Source organism: Dreissena polymorpha, chromosome 1 (assembly GCF_020536995.1).
Source record: "Dreissena polymorpha isolate Duluth1 chromosome 1, UMN_Dpol_1.0, whole genome shotgun sequence".
NCBI classification, from domain to species: Eukaryota; Metazoa; Mollusca; class Bivalvia; order Myida; family Dreissenidae; genus Dreissena; species Dreissena polymorpha.
In genome coordinates, this window is record NC_068355.1 from 45,100,103 (window position 1) to 45,122,598 (window position 22,496).

The following is a 22,496-nucleotide window of genomic DNA, read 5'->3' on the forward strand; positions in this document are numbered from 1 at the left end:
TTTACCTAACGGCTCACCTTCTAAACCTCTCATCCTTGCTCCATCTCCACTAACCTGGCTGGATGTTGGGTTTACCTACGGCTCGACTCTTTCAAACTCTCATCCTTGCTTCAATCAAACAAACCTGGGCCGGATGGTTGGTTTTACCTAACGCTCGCCTTTTTAAACCTCTCATCCTTGCTTCCATCTCCTTAAATCTCCTTTAATCTCTTGGCCGGATGGTTTGGGTTTACCTACGGCTCACCTTCTAAACCTCTCATCCTGCTCCATCTCAACAACCTGGACTGGATGGTTGGGTTTACCTAACGGCTCGCCTTTCTAAACCTCTCATTCTTGCATCCATCTCCGCTAATCTCCTTGGCCGTGTTGGTTGGTTTACCTAACGGCTTGCCTTTCTAAACCTCCTTGCTTCCATCTCCACTAACTTCTTGGCCGGATTGTTGGGTTACCTAACGGCTCACCTTTCTAACCTCTCATCCTTGCTTCCAATCTAACAACCTGGGCGGATGGTTGGGTTTACCTAACGGCTCCCTTTTTAAAAACTCTCTCCTTGCATCCACTCCACTAATCTCTTGGCGGATGGTTGGGTTTACCTAACGGCTCGCCTTTCTAACCTTCTTGCTTCCATCTCCACTAACTTCTTGGGTCCGGATGGTTGGGTTTACTACCTAACGGCTCACCTTTCTAAACCTTTCATCCTTGCTTCCATCTCACCTAACCTGGCCAGATGGTTGGGTTTACCTAAGGCTCCCTTCTAAACCTCTCATCCTTGCATCCATCTCCACTAATCTCCTTGCCGGATGTTGGGTTTACCTAACGGCTCGCCTTTCTAAACCTCCTTGCTTCCATTCCATCTCCACTAACTTCTTGGGCCGGATGGTTGGGTTTACCTAACGGCTCACCTTTCTAAACCTGTCATCCTTGCTCCATCTCAACTAACCTGGGCCGGATGGTTGGGTTTACCTAACGGCTTCACCTTTCTAACCTGTCATCCTGCTCCATCTCAAACTAACCTGGGCCGATGGTGGTTTACCATAGGTCCGTCTTGTCTCCTCTCTCATTCTGTTTCTTCTGCCTCTCTCCTCCTCCTCAAGCGGGCCCAGATGGTTGGTTCTACCATAGGTCTGTCTTGTCTTACACTCTTCTCCCCTGTTTCTGCCTTCTCTCCCTCCCAAGCAGGCCAGATGGTTGATTCTACCATAGGTCCGTCTTGTCTTACCACTCTTCTGCCTGTTTCTGCCTTCTCTCTCCGCCCAGGGGCCAGATGGTTTTTCTACCATTTTGCAAACCCTGGTGATGTTTCTTACACTAAATGTCTTTAACTACTAAATATGCATTTATTTCATTCTTTTAGCTTGTTTAGTACATTGCAACCTTGAATACAGGTCTTTGGTATCTTTAATACTGTAATTAAAAAGTTTGTACTTTTAGTGTACAGAGCATAACTCAAACAGTAATCACTGAAGACTGAAGTACCAGTATATGTAAATACATGTATGAATGCACTTCGTTACACTTTTTCATGTAAATATTTTGACAAGCTCATGCATCATTGATCATTACTTGACACAGATTGTTCTTTATTTTGAACTCTCATTGATTGGCTATAGAGGTATTCCCCATAGTGACATCATTTGACACTGGTCTGGAGTGTCTTGTATCATTGGTTGACTAAATCAACTGACCATTGACCTATTTCTTAAGTTGGGAGAATTAAGCTTCAAAGCACATGTTCTGATGGGACATAATAAAGAAGAAATTGGATAAGAGAAGTTAGTTTGCATTGAAATTAAATCTTTAGTTCTTCTTTAAACAGGAATACTTGAACAATTTTGCATATGATAATGCTATTTAGTTGAAGTATGATACTTTATGAGTTAGACAGTACAAACAAAAACAAAAATATTTTAATAATTTAATTACTTAAGATTGTTCTCTTAAGATGGAAATGATATTTAACTGATTTATCTTGACATTGACTTGTAGTAATTAAGGTTAATTTAAATAAAACTAATTAAATAATTTAATTAAACAATTTTCATTCAGATTGCATTGATATTGAAAGCAAGTAGAAATTAATAATAGTTAAATTAGTATTTTAATGTTAGTAAAATAGAATTAATTAGAACAATTAGTATTAAGACTATGTGTTACTGATAGTTGTTAAAAAGACTTATTGTAGTTGTGTGCGGTCAAGTTCACATATCTGAACTTTTGCATTTGAATTGTTTTTCTGAATTAAATATTCATTTTATTTTAGTTACTCTTTAATTGATAATTTCAAATTGATTTAGCTGATATCAATTAATTTGAAAGCAGTGTCACTTATTTTGACTTGTTGTTTATTGAACAATTTGGTAGCAGTTAATACCTTTGGTTAACAATTGTGTGTTTTTGGGTGTGTAATTGATTTCTACATTTGCATACATTGTGTAGATACTTGTTAACTTCAGTAAAGTTAAAATTTAGTGAAGCTTAGTACATTATTTAAGTGAACTTAGTGCATTATTTAAGTGAACTTAGTGCAGTTATTTAAGTGAACTAAGTGATTTATTAAGTGAACTTAGTACATTATTTAAGTGAACTGGTACATAATTTCAGTGAAACTTATTATTACATTGAAGTTAGTGCATTAGTTAATAAACATAGTGCATTAATTAATTGAAATTAGTGCATTAATACAATAAACTCAGGCATATTTAATAGAACTTAAGTGCATTATTAAGTAAAACTCTTTGCATATCCTGAGTACATTGTGTATTGAAACAGATGATGAACTAATAATGATTTTTTTTTTCAGATTTATGTTGAATTCTCATTTAAATTTTATTTTAATTAATCTCAAAGGTTATTGTTTAATTATTTCAGTGAATGCACTGATAGTTTTAAGTGAGTTAGATTGATTAGATTAGAAGTGTTATGGGTATTTAAGCTGTTTGCAAGTAGAATTTGGTGAATTTATGATAACATTAATCTTTAACTGTTTCAGACATTATGACATGAATGTGCCAGTGGTTCTAGATTGCCATACACTGGTTACATTGAAGTTGAACTAGATACAACAGATGGTGTCCCAGATACTGGACAGCAACCAGCTTTAATTTCTTATTTCACCTGATACAACATTTTCAGAAACAACACCAATTATCATCGGTACTAATATACTTTGCGAATTTCAGAAGCTGTGCCAGAATAAACATGGAAACCGATACCTACAGACGGCAAAATTAACATATCCTTGGTTTACTTCTTTCAGAACTTTAAACACACCGAGACAGATGTCATCATATGACACACTGACAGTTGTTACACTTGACTGAGTTTAAACCAGTTTATTCAAGTGACACTTTCCCTCTATTTTTATTGCCCCCATTTCGAAGAAGAGGGGGTATATTGCTTTGCTCATGTCAGTCGGTCTGTCTGTCGGTCGGTCTTGTCGGTCCGTCCACCAGGTGGTTGTCAGATGATAACTCAAGAACGCTTTGGCCTATGATCATGAAACTTCATAGGTAGATTGATCATGACTCGCAGATGACCCCTATGGATTTGAGGTCACTAGGTCAAAGGTCAAGGTCACAGTGACCCGAAATAGTAAAATGGTTTCCGGATGATAACTCAAGAACGCATACGCCTAGGATCATGAAACTTCACTCTTCTGCCTGTTCTGCCTTATCTCCTCCCAAGCGGGGCCAGATGGTGGTTCTACCATTGGTCCGTCTTGTCTTACAATCTTCTCCCTGCTTCCGCCTTTCTCTGCCCTCCCAAGCGGGCCAGATGGTTGGTTCTACCATAGGTCCGTCTTGTCTTACACTCTTCTCCCTGTTTCTTCTTCTGCCTTCTTTCCCGTCCCAAGCGGGCCAGATGGTTTGGTTCTACCATAGGTCTGTCTTGTCTTACACTCTTCTCCCTGTTCTGCCTTCTCTCCCTCCCAAGCAGGCCAGATGTTGTTTCTACCATAGGTCCGTCCTTGTCTTTCTCTCTCATCCCTGTTTCTTCTGCCTTGTCTCCCCTCTCAAGCGGGCCAGATGGTTGGTTCTACCATAGGTTTGTCTTGTCTTACACTCTTCTCCCTGTTTCTGCCTTCTCTCTCTCCCAAGGGGCCAGATGGTTGTTCTACATAGGTCTGTCTTGTCTTACATTCTTCTGCCTGTTTCTGCCTTATCTCCTCCAAAGCGGGCCAGATGGTTGGTTCTACCATAGGTCCATCTTGTCTTACACTCTTCTGCCTGTTTCTGCCTTCTCTCCCTCCCAAGCAGGCCAGATGGTTGGTTCTACCATAGGTCTGTCTTATCTTACACTCTTCTCCCTGTTTCTGCCTTCTCTCCCTCCCAAGCGTGCCAGATGGTTGGTTCTACCATAGGTCCGTCTTGTTCTTCCTCTCTCATTCCTGTTTCTGCCTTCTCTCCTCCCAAGCGGGCCAGATGGTTGGTTCTACCATAGGTCTGTCTTGTCTTACACTCTTCTTTCTCCCTAACGGCTCGCCTTTCTAAACCTTCTTGATTCCATCTCCACTAACTTCTTGGGCCGAATGGTTGGGTTTACCTAACGGCTCACCTTTCTAAACCTCTCATCCTTGCTTCCATGTCAACTAACCTGGGCAGATGGTTGGGTTTACCTAACGGCTCGCCTTTTTAAACCTCTCATCCTTGCTTCCATTTCCTTAAATCTCCTTTAATCTCTTGGGCCGGATGGTTGGGTTTACCTAACGGCTCACCTTTCTAAACCTCTCATCCTTGCTCCATCTCAACTAACATGGGCTGGATGGTTGGGTTTACCTAACGGCTCGCCTTTCTAAACCTCTCATTCTTGCATCCATCTCCGCTAATCTCCTTGGCCGGTTGGTTGGGTTTACCTAACGGCTTGCCTTTCTAAACCTCCTTGCTTCCATCTCCACTAACTTCTTTGGGCCGGATTGTTGGGTTTACCTAACGGCTCACCTTTCTAAACCTCTCATCCTTGCTTCCAATCTAACAAACCTGGGCCGGATGGTTGGGTTTACCTAAAGGCTCGCCTTTCTTAACCTCTCATCCTTGTATCCATCTCCACTAATCTCCTTGGCCGGATGGTTGGGTTTACCTAACGGCTCGCCTTTCTAAACCTTCTTGCTTCCATCTCCACTAACTTCTTGGGCCGGATGGTTGGGTTTACCTAACGGCTCACCTTTCTAAACCTTTCATCCTTGCTTCCATCTCAACTAACCTGGGCCGGATGGTTGGGTTTACCTAATGGCTCGCCTTTCTAAACCTCTCATCCTTGCATCCATCTCCACTAATCTCCTTGGCCGGATGGTTGGGTTTACCTAACGGCTCACCTTTCTAAACCTTTCATCCTTGCTTCCATCTCAACTAACCTGGGCGGGATGGTTGGGTTTACCTAATGGCTCGCCTTTCTAAACCTCTCATCCTTTGCATCCATCTCCACTAATCTCCTTGGCCGGATGGTTGGGTTTACCTAACGGCTCGCCTTTCTAAACCTCCTTGCTTCCATCTCCACTAACTTCTTGGGCCGGATGGTTGGGTTTACCTAACGGCTCACCTTTCTAAACCTGTCATCCTTGCTCCATCTCAACTAACCTGGGCCGGATGGTTGGGTTTACCTAACGGCTCACCTTTCTTAACCCGTCATCCTTGCTCCATCTCAACTAACCTGGGCCGGATGGTTGGGTTTACCATAGGTCCGTCTTGTCTTCCTCTCTCATTCCTGTTTCTGCCTTCTCTCCTCCCAAGCGGGCCAGATGGTTGGTTCTACCATAGGTCTGTCTTGTCTTACACTCTTCTCCCTGTTTCTGCCTTCTCTCTCCTCCCAAGGGGCCAGATGGTTGGTTCTACCATTTTGCAAACCCTGGTGATGTTTCTTGCACTAAATGTCTTTAACTACTAAATATGCATTTATTTTCATTCTTTTAGCTTGTTTAGTACATTGCAACCTTGAATACAGGTCCTTTGGTATCTTTAATACTGTAATTAAACCAGTTTGTACTTTTAGTGTACAGAGCATAACTCAAACAGTAATCACTGAAGACTGAAGTACCAGTATAATGTAAATACATGTATGAATGCACTTCGTTACACATTTTCATGTAAATATTTTGACAAGCTCATGCATCATTGATCATTACTCGACACAGATTGTTCTTTATTTTGAACTCTCATTTGATTGGCTATAGAGGTATTCCCCATAGTGACATCATTTGACACTGGTCTGGAGTGTCTTGTATCATTGGTTGACTAAATCAACTGACCATTGACCTATTTCTTAAGTTGGGAGAATTAAGCTTCAAAGCACATGTTCTGATGGGACATAATAAAGAAGAAATTGGATAAGAGAAGTTAGTTTGCATTGAAATTAAATCTTTTGTTCTTCTTTAAACAGGAATACTTGAACAATTATTGCATATGATAATGCTATTTAGTTGAAGTATGATACTTTATGAGTTAGACAGTACAAACAAAAACAAAATATTATTAATAATTTAATTACTATAAGATTGTGTCTCTTAAGATGGAAATGATATTTAACTGATTTATCTTGACATTGACTTGTAGTAATTAAGGTTAATTTAAATAAAACTAATTAAATAATTTAATTAAACAATTTTCATTCAGATTGCATTGATATTGAAAGCAAGTAGAAATTAATAATAGTTAAATTAGTATTTTAATGTTAGTAAATAGAATTAATTAGAACAATTAGTATTAAGACTATGTGTTACATGATAGTTGTTAAAAAGACTTATTGTAGTTGTGTGCGGTCAAGTTCACATATCTGAACTTTTGCATTTGAATTGTTTTCTGAATTAAATATTCATTTTATTTTAGTTACTCTTTAATTGATAATTTCAAATTGATTTAGTTGATATCAATTAATTTGAAAGCAGTGTCACTTATTTTGACTTGTTGTTTAACTTGAACAATTTGGTAGCAGTTAATACCTTTGGTTAACAATTGTGTTTTTTGGGTGTGTATTGATTCTACATTTGCATACATTGTAGTAGATACTTGTTAACTTCAGTAAAGTTAAAATTTAGTGAAGCTTAGTACATTATTTAAGTGAACTTAGTGCATTATTTAAGTGAACTTAGTGCATTATTTAAGTGAACTAAGTGATTTATTTAAGTGAACTTAGTACATTATTTAAGTGAACTTAGTACATTATTTAAGTGAACTTGGTACATAATTTAAGTGAACTTATTATTAAATTGAAGTTAGTGCATTAGTTAAATAAAACATAGTGCATAAATTAATTGAAATTAGTGCATTAATACAATAAAACTCAGTGCATTATTTAATAGAACTTAAGTGCATTAATTAAGTAAAAACTCTTTGCATATCCTGAGTACATTGTGTATTGAAACAGATGATGAACTAATAATGATTTTTTTTTCAGATTTATGTTTGAATTCTCATTTAAATTTTATTTTAATTAATCTCAAAGGTTAAATGTTTTAATTATTTCAGTGAATGCACTGATAGTTTTAAGTGAGTTAGATTGATTAGATAGAAGTGTTTATGTGTATTTAAGCTGTTTGCAAGTAGAATTTGTGAATTTATGATTAACATTAATCTTTTAACTGTTTCAGACATAATGAACATTGAATGTGCCAGTGGTTCTAGATTGCCATACACTGGTTACATTGAAGTTGAACTAGATACAACAGATGGTGTCCCAGATACTGGACAGCAACCAGCTTTATTTCTTATTTCACCTGATACAACATTTTCAGAAACAACACCAATTATCATCGGTACTAATATACTTTGCGAATTTCAGAAGCTGTGCCAGAATAAACATGGAAACCGATACCTACAGACGGCAAAATTAACATATCCTTGGTTTACTTCTTTCAGAACTTTAACACACCGAGACAGATGTCATCATATGACACACACTGACAGTTGTTACACTTGACTGAGTTTAAAACCAGTTATTCAAGTGACACTCCCTCTATTTTTATGCCCCCCTTCGAAGAAGAGGGGGTATATTGCTTTGCTCATGTCAGTCGGTCTGTCTGTCGGTCGGTCTGTCGGTCCGTCCACCAGGTGGTTGTCAGATGATAACTCAAGAACGCTTTGGCCTATGATCATGAAACTTCATAGGTAGATTGATCATGACTCGCAGATGACCCCTATTGATTTGAGGTCAAAGGTCAAGGTCACAGTGACCCGAAATAGTAAAATGGTTTCCGGATGATAACTCAAGAACGCATACGCCTAGGATCATGAAACTTCACTCTTCTGCCTGTTTCTGCCTTATCTCCTCCCAAGCGGGCCAGATGGTTGGTTCTACCATTGGTCCGTCTTGTCTTACAATCTTCTCCCTGCTTCCGCCTTCTCTGCCCTCCCAAGCGGGCCAGATGGTTGGTTCTACCATAGGTCCGTCTTGTCTTACACTCTTCTCCCTGTTTCTGCCTTCTTTCCCGTCCCAAGCGGGCCAGATGGTTGGTTCTACCATAGGTCTGTCTTGTCTTACACTCTTCTCCCTGTTCTGCCTTCTCTCCCTCCCAAGCAGGCCAGATGGTTGGTTCTACCATAGGTCCGTCTTGTCTTTCTCTCTCATCCCTGTTTCTGCCTTGTCTCCCCTCTCAAGCGGGCCAGATGGTTGGTTCTACCATAGGTCTGTCTTGTCTTACACTCTTCTCCCTGTTTCTGCCTTCTCTCTCCTCCCAAGGGGCCAGATGGTTGTTCTACCATAGGTCTGTCTTGTCTTACATTCTTCTGCCTGTTTCTGCCTTATCTCCTCCAAAGCGGGCCAGATGGTTGGTTCTACCATAGGTCCGTCTTGTCTTACACTCTTCTGCCTGTTTCTGCCTTCTCTCCCTCCCAAGCAGGCCAGATGGTTGGTTCTACCATAGGTCTGTCTTGTCTTACACTCTTCTCCCTGTTTCTGCCTTCTCTCCCTCCCAAGCGTGCCAGATGGTTGGTTCTACCATAGGTCCGTCTTGTCTTCCTCTCTCATTCCTGTTTCTGCCTTCTCTCCTCCCAAGCGGGCCAGATGGTTGGTTCTACCATAGGTCTGTCTTGTCTTACACTCTTCTTTCTCCCTAACGGCTCGCCTTTCTAAACCTTCTTGCTTCCATCTCCACTAACTTCTTGGGCCGAATGGTTGGGTTTACCTAACGGCTCACCTTTCTAAACCTCTCATCCTTGCTTCCATGTCAACTAACCTGGGCCGATGGTTGGGTTTACCTAACGGCTCGCCTTTTTAAACCTCTCATTCTTGCTTCCATCTCCTTAAATCTCCTTTAATCTCTTGGGCCGGATGGTTGGGTTTACCTAACGGCTCACCTTTCTAAACCTCTCATCCTTGCTCCATCTCAACTAACCTGGGCTGGATGGTTGGGTTTACCTAACGGCTCACCTTTCTAAACCTCTCATTCTTGCATCCATCTCCGCTAATCTCCTTGACCGGTTGGTTGGGTTTACCTAACGGCTTGCCTTTCTAAACCTCCTTGCTTCCATCTCCACTAACTTCTTGGGCCGGATTGTTGGGTTTACCTAACGGCTCACCTTTCTAAACCTCTCATCCTTGCTTCCAATCTAACAAACCTGGGCCGGATGGTTGGGTTTACCTAACGGCTCGCCTTTCTTTACCTCTCATCCTTGCATCCATCTCCACTAATCTCCTTGGCCGGATGGTTGGGTTTACCTAACGGCTCGCCTTTCAAAACCTTCTTGCTTCCATCTCCACTAACTTCTTGGGCCGGATGGTTGGGTTTTACCTAACGGCTCACCTTTCTAAAACCTTTCATCCTTGCTTCCATCTCAACTAACCTGGGCCGGATGGTTGGGTTTACCTAATGGCTCGCCTTTCTAAACCTCTCATCCTTGCATCCATCTCCACTAATCTCCTTGGCCGGATGGTTGGGTTTACCTAACGGCTCGCCTTTCTAAACCTCCTTGCTTCCATCTCCACTAACTTCTTGGGCCGGATGGTTGGGTTTACCTAACGGCTCACCTTTCTAAACCTGTCATCCTTGCTCCATCTCAACTAACCTGGGCCGGATGGTTGGGTTTACCTAACGGCTCACCTTTCTAAACCCGTCATCCTTGCTCCATCTCAACTAACCTGGGCCGGATGGTTGGGTTTACCATAGGTCCGTCTTGTCTTCCTCTCTCATTCCTGTTTCTGCCTTCTCTCCTCCCAAGCGGGCCAGATGGTTGGTTCTACCATAGGTCTGTCTTGTCTTACACTCTTCTCCCTGTTTCTGCCTTCTCTCTCCTCCCAAGGGGCCAGATGGTTGGTTCTACCATTTTGCAAACCCTGGTGATGTTTCTTGCACTAAATGTCTTTAACTACTAAATATGCATTTATTTTCATTCTTTTAGCTTGTTTAGTACATTGCAACCTTGAATACAGGTCTTTGGTATCTTTAATACTGTAATTAAACCAGTTTGTACTTTTAGTGTACAGAGCATAACTCAAACAGTAATCACTGAAGACTGAAGTACCAGTATAATGTAAATACATGTATGAATGCACTTCGTTACACATTTTCATGTAAATATTTTGACAAGCTCATGCATCATTGATCATTACTCGACACAGATTGTTCTTTATTTTGAACTCTCATTTGATTGGCTATAGAGGTATTCCCCATAGTGACATCATTTGACACTGGTCTGGAGTGTCTTGTATCATTGGTTGACTAAATCAACTGACCATTGACCTATTTCTTAAGTTGGGAGAATTAAGCTTCAAAGCACATGTTCTGATGGGACATAATAAAGAAGAAATTGGATAAGAGAAGTTAGTTTGCATTGAAATTAAATCTTTAGTTCTTCTTTAAACAGGAATACTTGAACAATTATTGCATATGATAATGCTATTTAGTTGAAGTATGATACTTTATGAGTTAGACAGTACAAACAAAAACAAAAATATTATAAATAATTTAATTACTATAAGATTGTGTGTCTTAAGATGGAAATGATATTTAACTGATTTATCTTGACATTGACTTGTAGTAATTAAGGTTAATTTAAATAAAACTAATTAAATAATTTAATTAAACAATTTTCATTCAGATTGCATTGATATTGAAAGCAAGTAGAAATTAATAATAGTTAAATCAGTATTTTAATGTTAGTAAATAGAATTAATTAGAACAATTAGTATTAAGACTATGTGTTACATGATAGTTGTTAAAAATACATATTGTAGTTGTGTGCGGTCAAGTTCACATATCTGAACTTTTGCATTTGAATTGTTTTCTGAATTAAATATTCATTTTATTTTAGTTACTCTTTAATTGATAATTTCAAATTGATTGAGTTGATATCAATTAATTTGAAAGCAGTGTCACTTATTTTGACTTGTTGTTTAATTTGAACAATTTGGTAGCAGTTAATACCTTTGATTAACAATTGTGTTTTTTGTGTGTGTATTGATTTCTACATTTGCATACATTGTAGTAGATACTTGTTAACTTCAGTAAAGTTAAAATTTAGTGAAGCTTAGTACATTATTTAAGTGAACTTAGTGCATTATTTAAGTGAACTTAGTGAATTATTTAAGTGAACTAAGTGATTTATTTAAGTGAACTTAGTACATTATTTAAGTGAACTTGGTACATAATTTAAGTGAACTTAGTGCATTAGTTAAGTGAAACAAAGTGTTTTAACTAATTGAAACTTATTATTAAATTGAAGTTAGTGCATTAGTTAAATAAAACATAGTGCATTAATCAATTGAAATTAGTGCATTAATACAATAAAACTCAGTGCATTATTTAATAGAACTTAAGTGCATTAATTAAGTAAAACTCTTTGCATATCCTGAGTACATTGTGTATTGAAATAGATGATGAACTAATAATGATTGTTTTTTCAGATTTATGTTTGAATTCTCATTTAAATTTTATTTTAATTAATCTCAAAGGTTAAATGTTTTAATTATTTCAGTGAATGCACTGATAGTTTTAAGTGAGTTAGATTGATTAGATAGAAGTGTTTATGTGTATTTAAGCTGTTTGCAAGTAGAATTTGTGAATTTATGATCAACATTAATCTTTTAACTGTTTCAGACATTATGAACATTGAATGTGCCAGTGGTTCTAGATTGCCATATTCTGGTTACATTGAAGTTGAACTAGATACAACAGATGGTGTCCAAGATACTGAACAGCAACCAGCTTTATTTCTTATTTCACCTGATACAACATTTTCAGAAACAACACCAATTATCATTGGTACTAATATACTTTGAGAATTTCAGAAGCTGTGGGAAAATAAACATGGAAACCGATACCTACAGACGGCAAAATAACACACTGAGACAGATGTCTCACACACTGACCAGTTGTAACACTTGACTGAGTTTAAACCAGTTTATTCAAGTGACACTTTCCCTCTATTTTTAAGATAGATTTATTGTGTTCTGGGCAGTCTTGAGTGTAAGCAGGCATATTTTAGAGCTGATCATTTGTTCATTGTTTTATATTAAGTTAATATTACTAAATAAAGGTTAGGATTTATTGTATTAACAATAATGTGTATTTTTACTTTGTATCTCACGTGATTTGATAAGTGTGATGTTGCAAAATGTAAATAACAAGTCATAGTATTGAAGCAGTGAGTCATCAGCAGATTGTAAAGCCCCATCAACATTTGGAATTTTTATGTCCCCCTTCGAAGAAGAGGGGGTATATTGCTTTGCTCATGTCGGTCTGTCGGTCGGTCCGTCCACCAGGTGGTTGTCAGATGATAACTCAAGAACGCTTAGGCATAGGATCATGAAACTTCATAGGTACATTGATCATGACTCGCAGATGACCCCTATTGATTTTGAGGTCACTAGGTCAAAGGTCAAGGTCACGGTGACCCGAAATAGTTAAATGGTTTCCGGATGATAACTCAAGAAGGCATACGCCTATGATCATGAAACTTAATGGGTAGATTGATCATGACTCGCAGATGATCCCTATTGATTTTGAGGTCACTAGGTCAAAGGTCAAGGTCACAGTGACCCGAAATAGTAAAATGGTTTCCGGATGATAACTCAAGAACGCATATGCCTAGGATCATGAAACTTCATGGGTAGATTGATCATGACTCGTAGATGACCACTATTGATTTTGAGGTCACTAGGTCAAAGGTCAAGGTCATGGTGACCCGAAATAGTAAAATTGTTTTCGGGTGATAACTCAAGAACGCATACGCCTAGGATCATAAAACTTCATAGGTAGATTGATCATGACTCGCAGATGACCCCTATTGATTTTGAGGTCACAAGGTCAAAGGTCAAGGTCACGTTGACCCGAAATTGTAAATTGTTTTTCGGATGATAACTCAAGAACGCTTTTGCTTAGGATCATGACACTTCATAGGTACATTGATCGTGACTCGCAGATGACCCCTATTGATTTTCAGGTCACTAGGTCAAAGGTCAAGGTCACAGTGACAAAAAACGTATTTACACAATGGCTGCCACTACAACGGACAGCCCATATGGGGGGAATGCATGTTTTACAAACAGCCCTTGTTGGTTTTGTTTTGGTATCTGTAAATTCTTGTATTCTGCAGTTTGCAAGTGCCTATATTCTGTGCATGTTTCATAACTCTGTAGCCATATTTTTGTTTGTACTTTAAAGAAGTGGTTGGAATCATGGGCCAGATGGTTGGGTTTATGTAACGGCTCCCTTTAATAAACCTGTCATCCTTTCTTCCATCTCCACTAACCTCCTGGGCCGGATGGTTGGGTTTACCTAACGGCTCGCTTTTCTAAACCTCCTTGCTTCCATCTCCACTAACTTCTTGGGCCGGATGGTTGGGTTTACCTAACGGCTCACTTTTCTAACCCTCTCATCCTTGCTTCCATCTAAACTAACCTGGGCCGGATGGTTGGGTTTACCTAACGGCTTGCCTTTTTAAACCTCTCATCATTGCTTCCATCTCCTTTAATCTCTTGGGCCGGATGGTTGGGTTTACCTAACGGCTCACCTTTCTAAACCTCATCCTTGCTTCCATCTCCACTTACCTCTTGGGCCGGATGGTTGGGTTTACCTAACGGCTCGCCTTTGTAAACCTCTCATCCTTGCATCCATCTCCACTAATCTCCTTGGCCGGATGGTTGGGTTTACCTAACGGCTCGCCTTTCTCAACCTCCTTGCTTCCATCTCCTCTAACTTCTTGGGCCGGATGTTTGGGTTTACCTAACGGCTCACCTTTCTAAACCTCTCATCCTTGCTTCCATCTCAACTAACCTGGGCCGGATGGTTGGGTTTACCTAACGGCTCGCCTTTTTAAACCTCTCATCCTTGCTTCCATCTCCTTAAATCTCCTTTAATCTCTTTGGCCGGATGGTTTGGTTTACCTAACGGCTCACCTTTCTAAACCTCTCATCCTTGCTCCATCTCAACTAACCTGGCCTGGATGGTTGGGTTTACCTAACGGCTCGCCTTTCTAAACCTCTCATTCTTGCATCCATCTCCGCTAATCTCCTTGGCCGGATGGTTGGGTTTACCTAACGGCTCGCCTTTCTTAACCTCCTTGCTTCCATCTCCACTAACTTCTTGGGTCGGATGGCTGGGTTTACCTAACGGCTCACCTTTCTAAACCTCTCATCCTTGCTTCCAATCTAACAAACCTGGGCCGGATGGTTGGGTTTACCTAACGGCTCGCCTTTCTAAACCTCTCATTCTTGCATCCATCTTCACTTATCTCCTTGGCCGGATGGTTGGGTTTACCTAACGGCTTGCCTTTCTAAACCTCCTTGCTTCCATCTCCACTAACTTCTTGGGCCGGATGGTTGGGTTTACCTAACGGCTCACCTTTCTAAACCTCTCATCCTTGCTTCCATCTCAACTAACCTGGGCCGGATGGTTGGGTTTACCTAACGGCTCACCTTTCTAAACCTGTCATCCTTGCTCCATCTCAACTAACTTGGGCCAGATGGTTGGGTTTACCTAACGGCTCACCTTTCTAAATCTCTCATCCTTGCTTCCAATCTAACAAACCTGGGCCGGATGGTTGGGTTTACCTAACGGCTCGCCTTTCTAAACCTCTCATCCTTGCATCCATCTCAACTAACCTGGGCTGGATGGTTGTGTTTACCTAATGGCTCGCCTTTCTAAACCTCTCATCCTTGCATCCATCTCCACTAATCACCTTGGCCGGATGGTTGGGTTTACCTAATGGCTTGTCTTTCTAAACCTCCTTGCTTCCATCTCCACTAACTTCTTGGGCCGGATGGTTGGGTTTACCTAACGGCTCACCTTTCTAAACCTCTCATCCTTGCTTCCAATCTAACAAGCCTGGGCCGGATGGTTGGGTTTACCTAACGGCTAGCCTTTCTAAACCTCTCATCCTTGCATCCATCTCCTTTAATCTCTTGGGCCGGATGGTTGGGTTTACCTAACGGCTCACCTTTCTAAACCTCTCATCCTTGCTTGCAATCTAACAAACCTGGGCCGGATGGTTGGGTTTACCTAACGGCTCGCCTTTTTAAATCTCTCATCATTGCTTCCATCTCCTTTAATCTCTTGGGCCGGATGGTTGGGTTTACCTAACGGCTCACCTTTCTAAACCTCATCCTTGCTTCCATCTCCACTTACCTCTTGGGCCGGATGGTTGGGTTTACCTAACGGCTCGCCTTTGTAAACCTCTCATCCTTGCATCCATCTCCACTAATCTCCTTGGCCGGATGGTTGGGTTTACCTAACGGCTCGCCTTTCTCAACCTCCTTGCTTCCATCTCCACTAACTTCTTGGGCCGGATGGTTGGGTTTACCTAACGGCTCACCTTTCTAAACCTCTCATCCTTGCTTCCATCTCAACTAACCTGGGCCGGATGGTTGGGTTTACCTAACGGCTCGCCTTTCTAAACCTCTCATTCTTGCTTCCATCTCCTTAAATCTCCTTTAATCTCTTGGGCCGGATGGTTGGGTTTACCTAACGGCTCACCTTTCTAAACCTCTCATCCTTGCTTCCATCTCAACTAACCTGGGCTGGATGGTTGGGTTTACCTAACGGCTCGCCTTTCTAAACCTCTCATTCTTGCATCCATCTCCGCTAATCTCCTTGGCCGGATGGTTGGGTTTACCTAACGGCTCGCCTTTCTTAACCTCCTTGCTTCCATCTCCACCAACTTCTTGGGCCGGATGGTTGGGTTTACCTAACGGCTCGCCTTTCCAAACCTCTCATTCTTGCATCCATCTCCACTAATCTCCTTGGCCGGATGGTTGGGTTTACCTAACGGCTTGCCTTTCTAAACCTCCTTGCTTCCATCTCCACTAACTTCTTGGGCCGGATGGTTGCGTTTACCTAACGGCTCACCTTTCTAAACCTCTCATTCTTGCTTTCAATCTAACAAACCTGGGCCGGATGGTTGGGTTTACCTAACGGCTCGCCTTTCTAAACCTCTCATCCTTGCATCCATCTCCACTAATCTCCTTGGCGGGATGGTTGGGTTTACCTAACGGCTCGCCTTTCTAAACCTCTCATTCTTGCATCCATCTCCACTAATCTCCTTGGCCGGATGGTTGGGTTTACCTAACAGCTTGCCTTTCTAAACCTCCTTGCTTCCATCTCCACTAACTTCTTGGGCCGAATGGTTGGGTTTACCTAACGGCTCGCCTTTCTAAACCTCTCATCCTTGCATCCATCTCCACTAATCTCCTTGGCGGGATGGTTGGGTTTACCTAACGGCTCGCCTTTCTAAACCTCTCATTCTTGCATCCATCTCCACTAATCTCCTTGGCCGGATGGTTGGGTTTACCTAACAGCTTGCCTTTCTAAACCTCCTTGCTTCCATCTCCACTAACTTCTTGGGCCGAATGGTTGGGTTTACCTAACGGCTCACCTTTCTAAACCTGTCATCCTTGCTCCATCTCGACTAACCTTGGCCGGATGGTTGGGTTTACCTAACGGCTCACCTTTCTAAACCTCTCATCCTTGCTTCCAATCTAACAAACCTGGGCCGGATGGTTGGGTTTACCTAACTGCCGGCCTTTCTAAACCTCTCATCCTTGCATCCATCTCCACTAATCTCCTTGGCCGGATGGTTGGGTTTACCTAACGGCTCGCCTTTCTAAATCTCCTTGCTTCTGTATCCACTAACTTCTTGGGCCGGATGGTTGGGTTTACCTAACGGCTCGCCTTTCTAAACCTCTCATCCTTGCATCCATCTCCACTAATCTCCTTGGCCGGATGGTTGGGTTTACCTAACGGCTCGCCTTTCTAAACCTCCTTGCTTCCATCTCCACTAACTTCTTGGGCCGGATGGTTGGGTTTACCTGACGGCTCACTTTTCTAACCCTCTCATCCTTGCTTCCATCTCAACTAACCTGGGCCGGATGGTTGGGTTTACCTAACGGCTCGCCTTTTTAAATCTCTCATCATTGCTTCCATCTCCTTTAATCTCTTGGGCCGGATGGTTGGGTTTACCTAACGGCTCACCTTTCTAAACCTCATCCTTGCTTCCATCTCCACTTACCTCTTGGGCCGGATGGTTGGGTTTACCTAACGGCTCGCCTTTGTAAACCTCTCATCCTTGCATCCATCTCCACTAATCTCCTTGGCCGGATGGTTGGGTTTACCTAACGGCTTGCCTTTCTAAACCTCCTTGCTTCCATCTCCACTAACTTTTTGGGCCGGATGGTTGGGTTTACCTAACGGCTCACCTTTCTAAACCTCTCATCCTTGCTTCCAATCTAACAAACCTGGGCCGGATGGTTGGGTTTACCTAACGGCTCGCCTTTCTAAACCTCTCATTCTTGCATCCATCTCCACTAATCTCCTTGGCCGGATGGTTGGGTTTACCTAACGGCTTGCCTTTCTAAACCTCCTTGCTTCCATCTCCACTAACTTGTTGGGCCGGATGGTTGGGTTTACCTAACGGCTCACCTTTCTAAACCTCTCATCCTTGCTTCCATCTCAACTAACCTGGGCCGGATGGTTGGGTTTACCTAACGGCTCGCCTTTTTAAACCTCTCATCCTTGCTTCCATCTCCTTAAATCTCCTTTAATCTCTTTGGCCGGATGGTTTGGTTTACCTAACGGCTCACCTTTCTAAACCTCTCATCCTTGCTCCATCTCAACTAACCTGGCCTGGATGGTTGGGTTTACCTAACGGCTCGCCTTTCTAAACCTCTCATTCTTGCATCCATCTCCGCTAATCTCCTTGGCCGGATGGTTGGGTTTACCTAACGGCTCGCCTTTCTTAACCTCCTTGCTTCCATCTCCACTAACTTCTTGGGTCGGATGGCTGGGTTTACCTAACGGCTCACCTTTCTAAACCTCTCATCCTTGCTTCCAATCTAACAAACCTGGGCCGGATGGTTGGGTTTACCTAACGGCTCGCCTTTCTAAACCTCTCATTCTTGCATCCATCTTCACTTATCTCCTTGGCCGGATGGTTGGGTTTACCTAACGGCTTGCCTTTCTAAACCTCCTTGCTTCCATCTCCACTAACTTCTTGGGCCGGATGGTTGGGTTTACCTAACGGCTCACCTTTCTAAACCTCTCATCCTTGCTTCCATCTCAACTAACCTGGGCCGGATGGTTGGGTTTACCTAACGGCTCACCTTTCTAAACCTGTCATCCTTGCTCCATCTCAACTAACTTGGGCCAGATGGTTGGGTTTACCTAACGGCTCACCTTTCTAAATCTCTCATCCTTGCTTCCAATCTAACAAACCTGGGCCGGATGGTTGGGTTTACCTAACGGCTCGCCTTTCTAAACCTCTCATCCTTGCATCCATCTCAACTAACCTGGGCTGGATGGTTGTGTTTACCTAATGGCTCGCCTTTCTAAACCTCTCATCCTTGCATCCATCTCCACTAATCACCTTGGCCGGATGGTTGGGTTTACCTAATGGCTTGTCTTTCTAAACCTCCTTGCTTCCATCTCCACTAACTTCTTGGGCCGGATGGTTGGGTTTACCTAACGGCTCACCTTTCTAAACCTCTCATCCTTGCTTCCAATCTAACAAGCCTGGGCCGGATGGTTGGGTTTACCTAACGGCTAGCCTTTCTAAACCTCTCATCCTTGCATCCATCTCCTTTAATCTCTTGGGCCGGATGGTTGGGTTTACCTAACGGCTCACCTTTCTAAACCTCTCATCCTTGCTTGCAATCTAACAAACCTGGGCCGGATGGTTGGGTTTACCTAACGGCTCGCCTTTTTAAATCTCTCATCATTGCTTCCATCTCCTTTAATCTCTTGGGCCGGATGGTTGGGTTTACCTAACGGCTCACCTTTCTAAACCTCATCCTTGCTTCCATCTCCACTTACCTCTTGGGCCGGATGGTTGGGTTTACCTAACGGCTCGCCTTTGTAAACCTCTCATCCTTGCATCCATCTCCACTAATCTCCTTGGCCGGATGGTTGGGTTTACCTAACGGCTCGCCTTTCTCAACCTCCTGCTTCCATCTCCACTAACTTCTTGGGCCGGATGGTTGGGTTTACCTAACGGCTCACCTTTCTAAACCTCTCATCCTTGCTTCCATCTCAACTAACCTGGGCCGGATGGTTGGGTTTACCTAACGGCTCGCCTTTCTAAACCTCTCATTCTTGCTTCCATCTCCTTAAATCTCCTTTAATCTCTTGGGCCGGATGGTTGGGTTTACCTAACGGCTCACCTTTCTAAACCTCTCATCCTTGCTTCCATCTCAACTAACCTGGGCTGGATGGTTGGGTTTACCTAACGGCTCGCCTTTCTAAACCTCTCATTCTTGCATCCATCTCCGCTAATCTCCTTGGCCGGATGGTTGGGTTTACCTAACGGCTCGCCTTTCTTAACCTCCTTGCTTCCATCTCCACCAACTTCTTGGGCCGGATGGTTGGGTTTACCTAACGGCTCGCCTTTCCAAACCTCTCATTCTTGCATCCATCTCCACTAATCTCCTTGGCCGGATGGTTGGGTTTACCTAACGGCTTGCCTTTCTAAACCTCCTTGCTTCCATCTCCACTAACTTCTTGGGCCGGATGGTTGCGTTTACCTAACGGCTCACCTTTCTAAACCTCTCATTCTTGCTTTCAATCTAACAAACCTGGGCCGGATGGTTGGGTTTACCTAACGGCTCGCCTTTCTAAACCTCTCATCCTTGCATCCATCTCCACTAATCTCCTTGGCGGGATGGTTGGGTTTACCTAACGGCTCGCCTTTCTAAACCTCTCATTCTTGCATCCATCTCCACTAATCTCCTTGGCCGGATGGTTGGGTTTACCTAACAGCTTGCCTTTCTAAACCTCCTTGCTTCCATCTCCACTAACTTCTTGGGCCGAATGGTTGGGTTTACCTAACGGCTCGCCTTTCTAAACCTCTCATCCTTGCATCCATCTCCACTAATCTCCTTGGCGGGATGGTTGGGTTTACCTAACGGCTCGCCTTTCTAAACCTCTCATTCTTGCATCCATCTCCACTAATCTCCTTGGCCGGATGGTTGGGTTTACCTAACAGCTTGCCTTTCTAAACCTCCTTGCTTCCATCTCCACTAACTTCTTGGGCCGAATGGTTGGGTTTACCTAACGGCTCACCTTTCTAAACCTGTCATCCTTGCTCCATCTCGACTAACCTTGGCCGGATGGTTGGGTTTACCTAACGGCTCACCTTTCTAAACCTCTCATCCTTGCTTCCAATCTAACAAACCTGGGCCGGATGGTTGGGTTTACCTAACGGCCGGCCTTTCTAAACCTCTCATCCTTGCATCCATCTCCACTAATCTCCTTGGCCGGATGGTTGGGTTTACCTAACGGCTCGCCTTTCTAAATCTCCTTGCTTCTGTATCCACTAACTTCTTGGGCCGGATGGTTGGGTTTACCTAACGGCTCGCCTTTCTAAACCTCTCATCCTTGCATCCATCTCCACTAATCTCCTTGGCCGGATGGTTGGGTTTACCTAACGGCTCGCCTTTCTAAACCTCCTTGCTTCCATCTCCACTAACTTCTTGGGCCGGATGGTTGGGTTTACCTGACGGCTCACTTTTCTAACCCTCTCATCCTTGCTTCCATCTCAACTAACCTGGGCCGGATGGTTGGGTTTACCTAACGGCTCGCCTTTTTAAATCTCTCATCATTGCTTCCATCTCCTTTAATCTCTTGGGCCGGATGGTTGGGTTTACCTAACGGCTCACCTTTCTAAACCTCATCCTTGCTTCCATCTCCACTTACCTCTTGGGCCGGATGGTTGGGTTTACCTAACGGCTCGCCTTTGTAAACCTCTCATCCTTGCATCCATCTCCACTAATCTCCTTGGCCGGATGGTTGGGTTTACCTAACGGCTTGCCTTTCTAAACCTCCTTGCTTCCATCTCCACTAACTTTTTGGGCCGGATGGTTGGGTTTACCTAACGGCTCACCTTTCTAAACCTCTCATCCTTGCTTCCAATCTAACAAACCTGGGCCGGATGGTTGGGTTTACCTAACGGCTCGCCTTTCTAAACCTCTCATTCTTGCATCCATCTCCACTAATCTCCTTGGCCGGATGGTTGGGTTTACCTAACGGCTTGCCTTTCTAAACCTCCTTGCTTCCATCTCCACTAACTTGTTGGGCCGGATGGTTGGGTTTACCTAACGGCTCACCTTTCTAAACCTCTCATCCTTGCTTCCAATCTAACAAACCTGGGCCGGATGGTTGGGTTTACCTAACGGCTCGCCTTTCTAAACCTCTCATCCTTGCATCCATCTCCACTAATCTCCTTGGCTGGATGGTTGGGTTTACCTAACGGCTCACCTTTGTAAACCTCCTTGCTTCCATCTCCACTAACTTCTTGGGCCGGATGGTTGGGTTTACCTAACGGCTCGCCTTTCTAAACCTCTCATTCTTTCATCCATCTCCACTAATCTCCTTGGCCGGATGGTTGGGTTTACCTAACGGCTTGCCTTTCTAAACCTCCTTGCTTCCATCTCCACTAACTTCTTTGGCCGGATGGTTGGGTTTACCTAACGGCTCACCTTTCTAAACCTGTCATCCTTGCTCCATCTCAACTAACCTGGGCCGGATGGTTGGGTTTACCTAACGGCTCGCCTTTCTAAACCTCTCATTCTTGCATCCATCTCCACTAATCTCCTTGGCCGGATGGTTGGGTTTACCTAACGGCTTTCCTTTCTAAACCTCCTTGCTTCCATCTCCACTAACTTGTTGGGCCGGATGGTTGGGTTTACCTATTGGCTCACCTTTCTAAACCTCTCATCCTTGCTTCCAATCTAACAAACCTGGGCCGGATGGTTGGGTTTACCTAACGGCTCGCCTTTGTAAACCTCCTTGCTTCCATATCCACTAACTTCTTGGGCCGGATGGTTGGGTTTACCTAACGGCTCGCCTTTCTAAACCTCTCATCCTTGCATCCATCTCCACTAATCTCCTTGGCCGGATGGTTGGGTTTACCTAACGGCTCACTTTTCTAACCCTCTCATCCTTGCTTCCATCTCAACTAACCTGGGCCGGATGGTTGGGTTTACCTAACGGCTCGCCTTTTTAAATCTCTCATCATTGCTTCCATCTCCTTTAATCATTTGGCACATTTGTTCACCATCATGGGACGGTGTGTCGCACGAAAGAA

General features: G+C 42.9%; 2 protein-coding genes and 1 pseudogene across 1 annotated transcript in view; 1 reads left to right on the top strand and 2 right to left on the bottom strand.

Moving 5' to 3' along the window:
- LOC127868033 (pre-mRNA-processing-splicing factor 8-like) overlaps positions 1–1,061 on the bottom strand; it is a 30,211-nt pseudogene extending 29,150 nt beyond the window's left edge.
- Positions 1–22,496, top strand: part of LOC127865074 (E3 ubiquitin-protein ligase UBR4-like) — a 171,075-nt gene that overhangs the window by 116,120 nt on the left and 32,459 nt on the right.
- The window catches only part of LOC127871123 (uncharacterized), a 138,274-nt gene that overhangs the window by 58,066 nt on the left and 57,712 nt on the right, over positions 1–22,496 (bottom strand). The gene's annotated exons all lie outside the window — the stretch shown is intronic.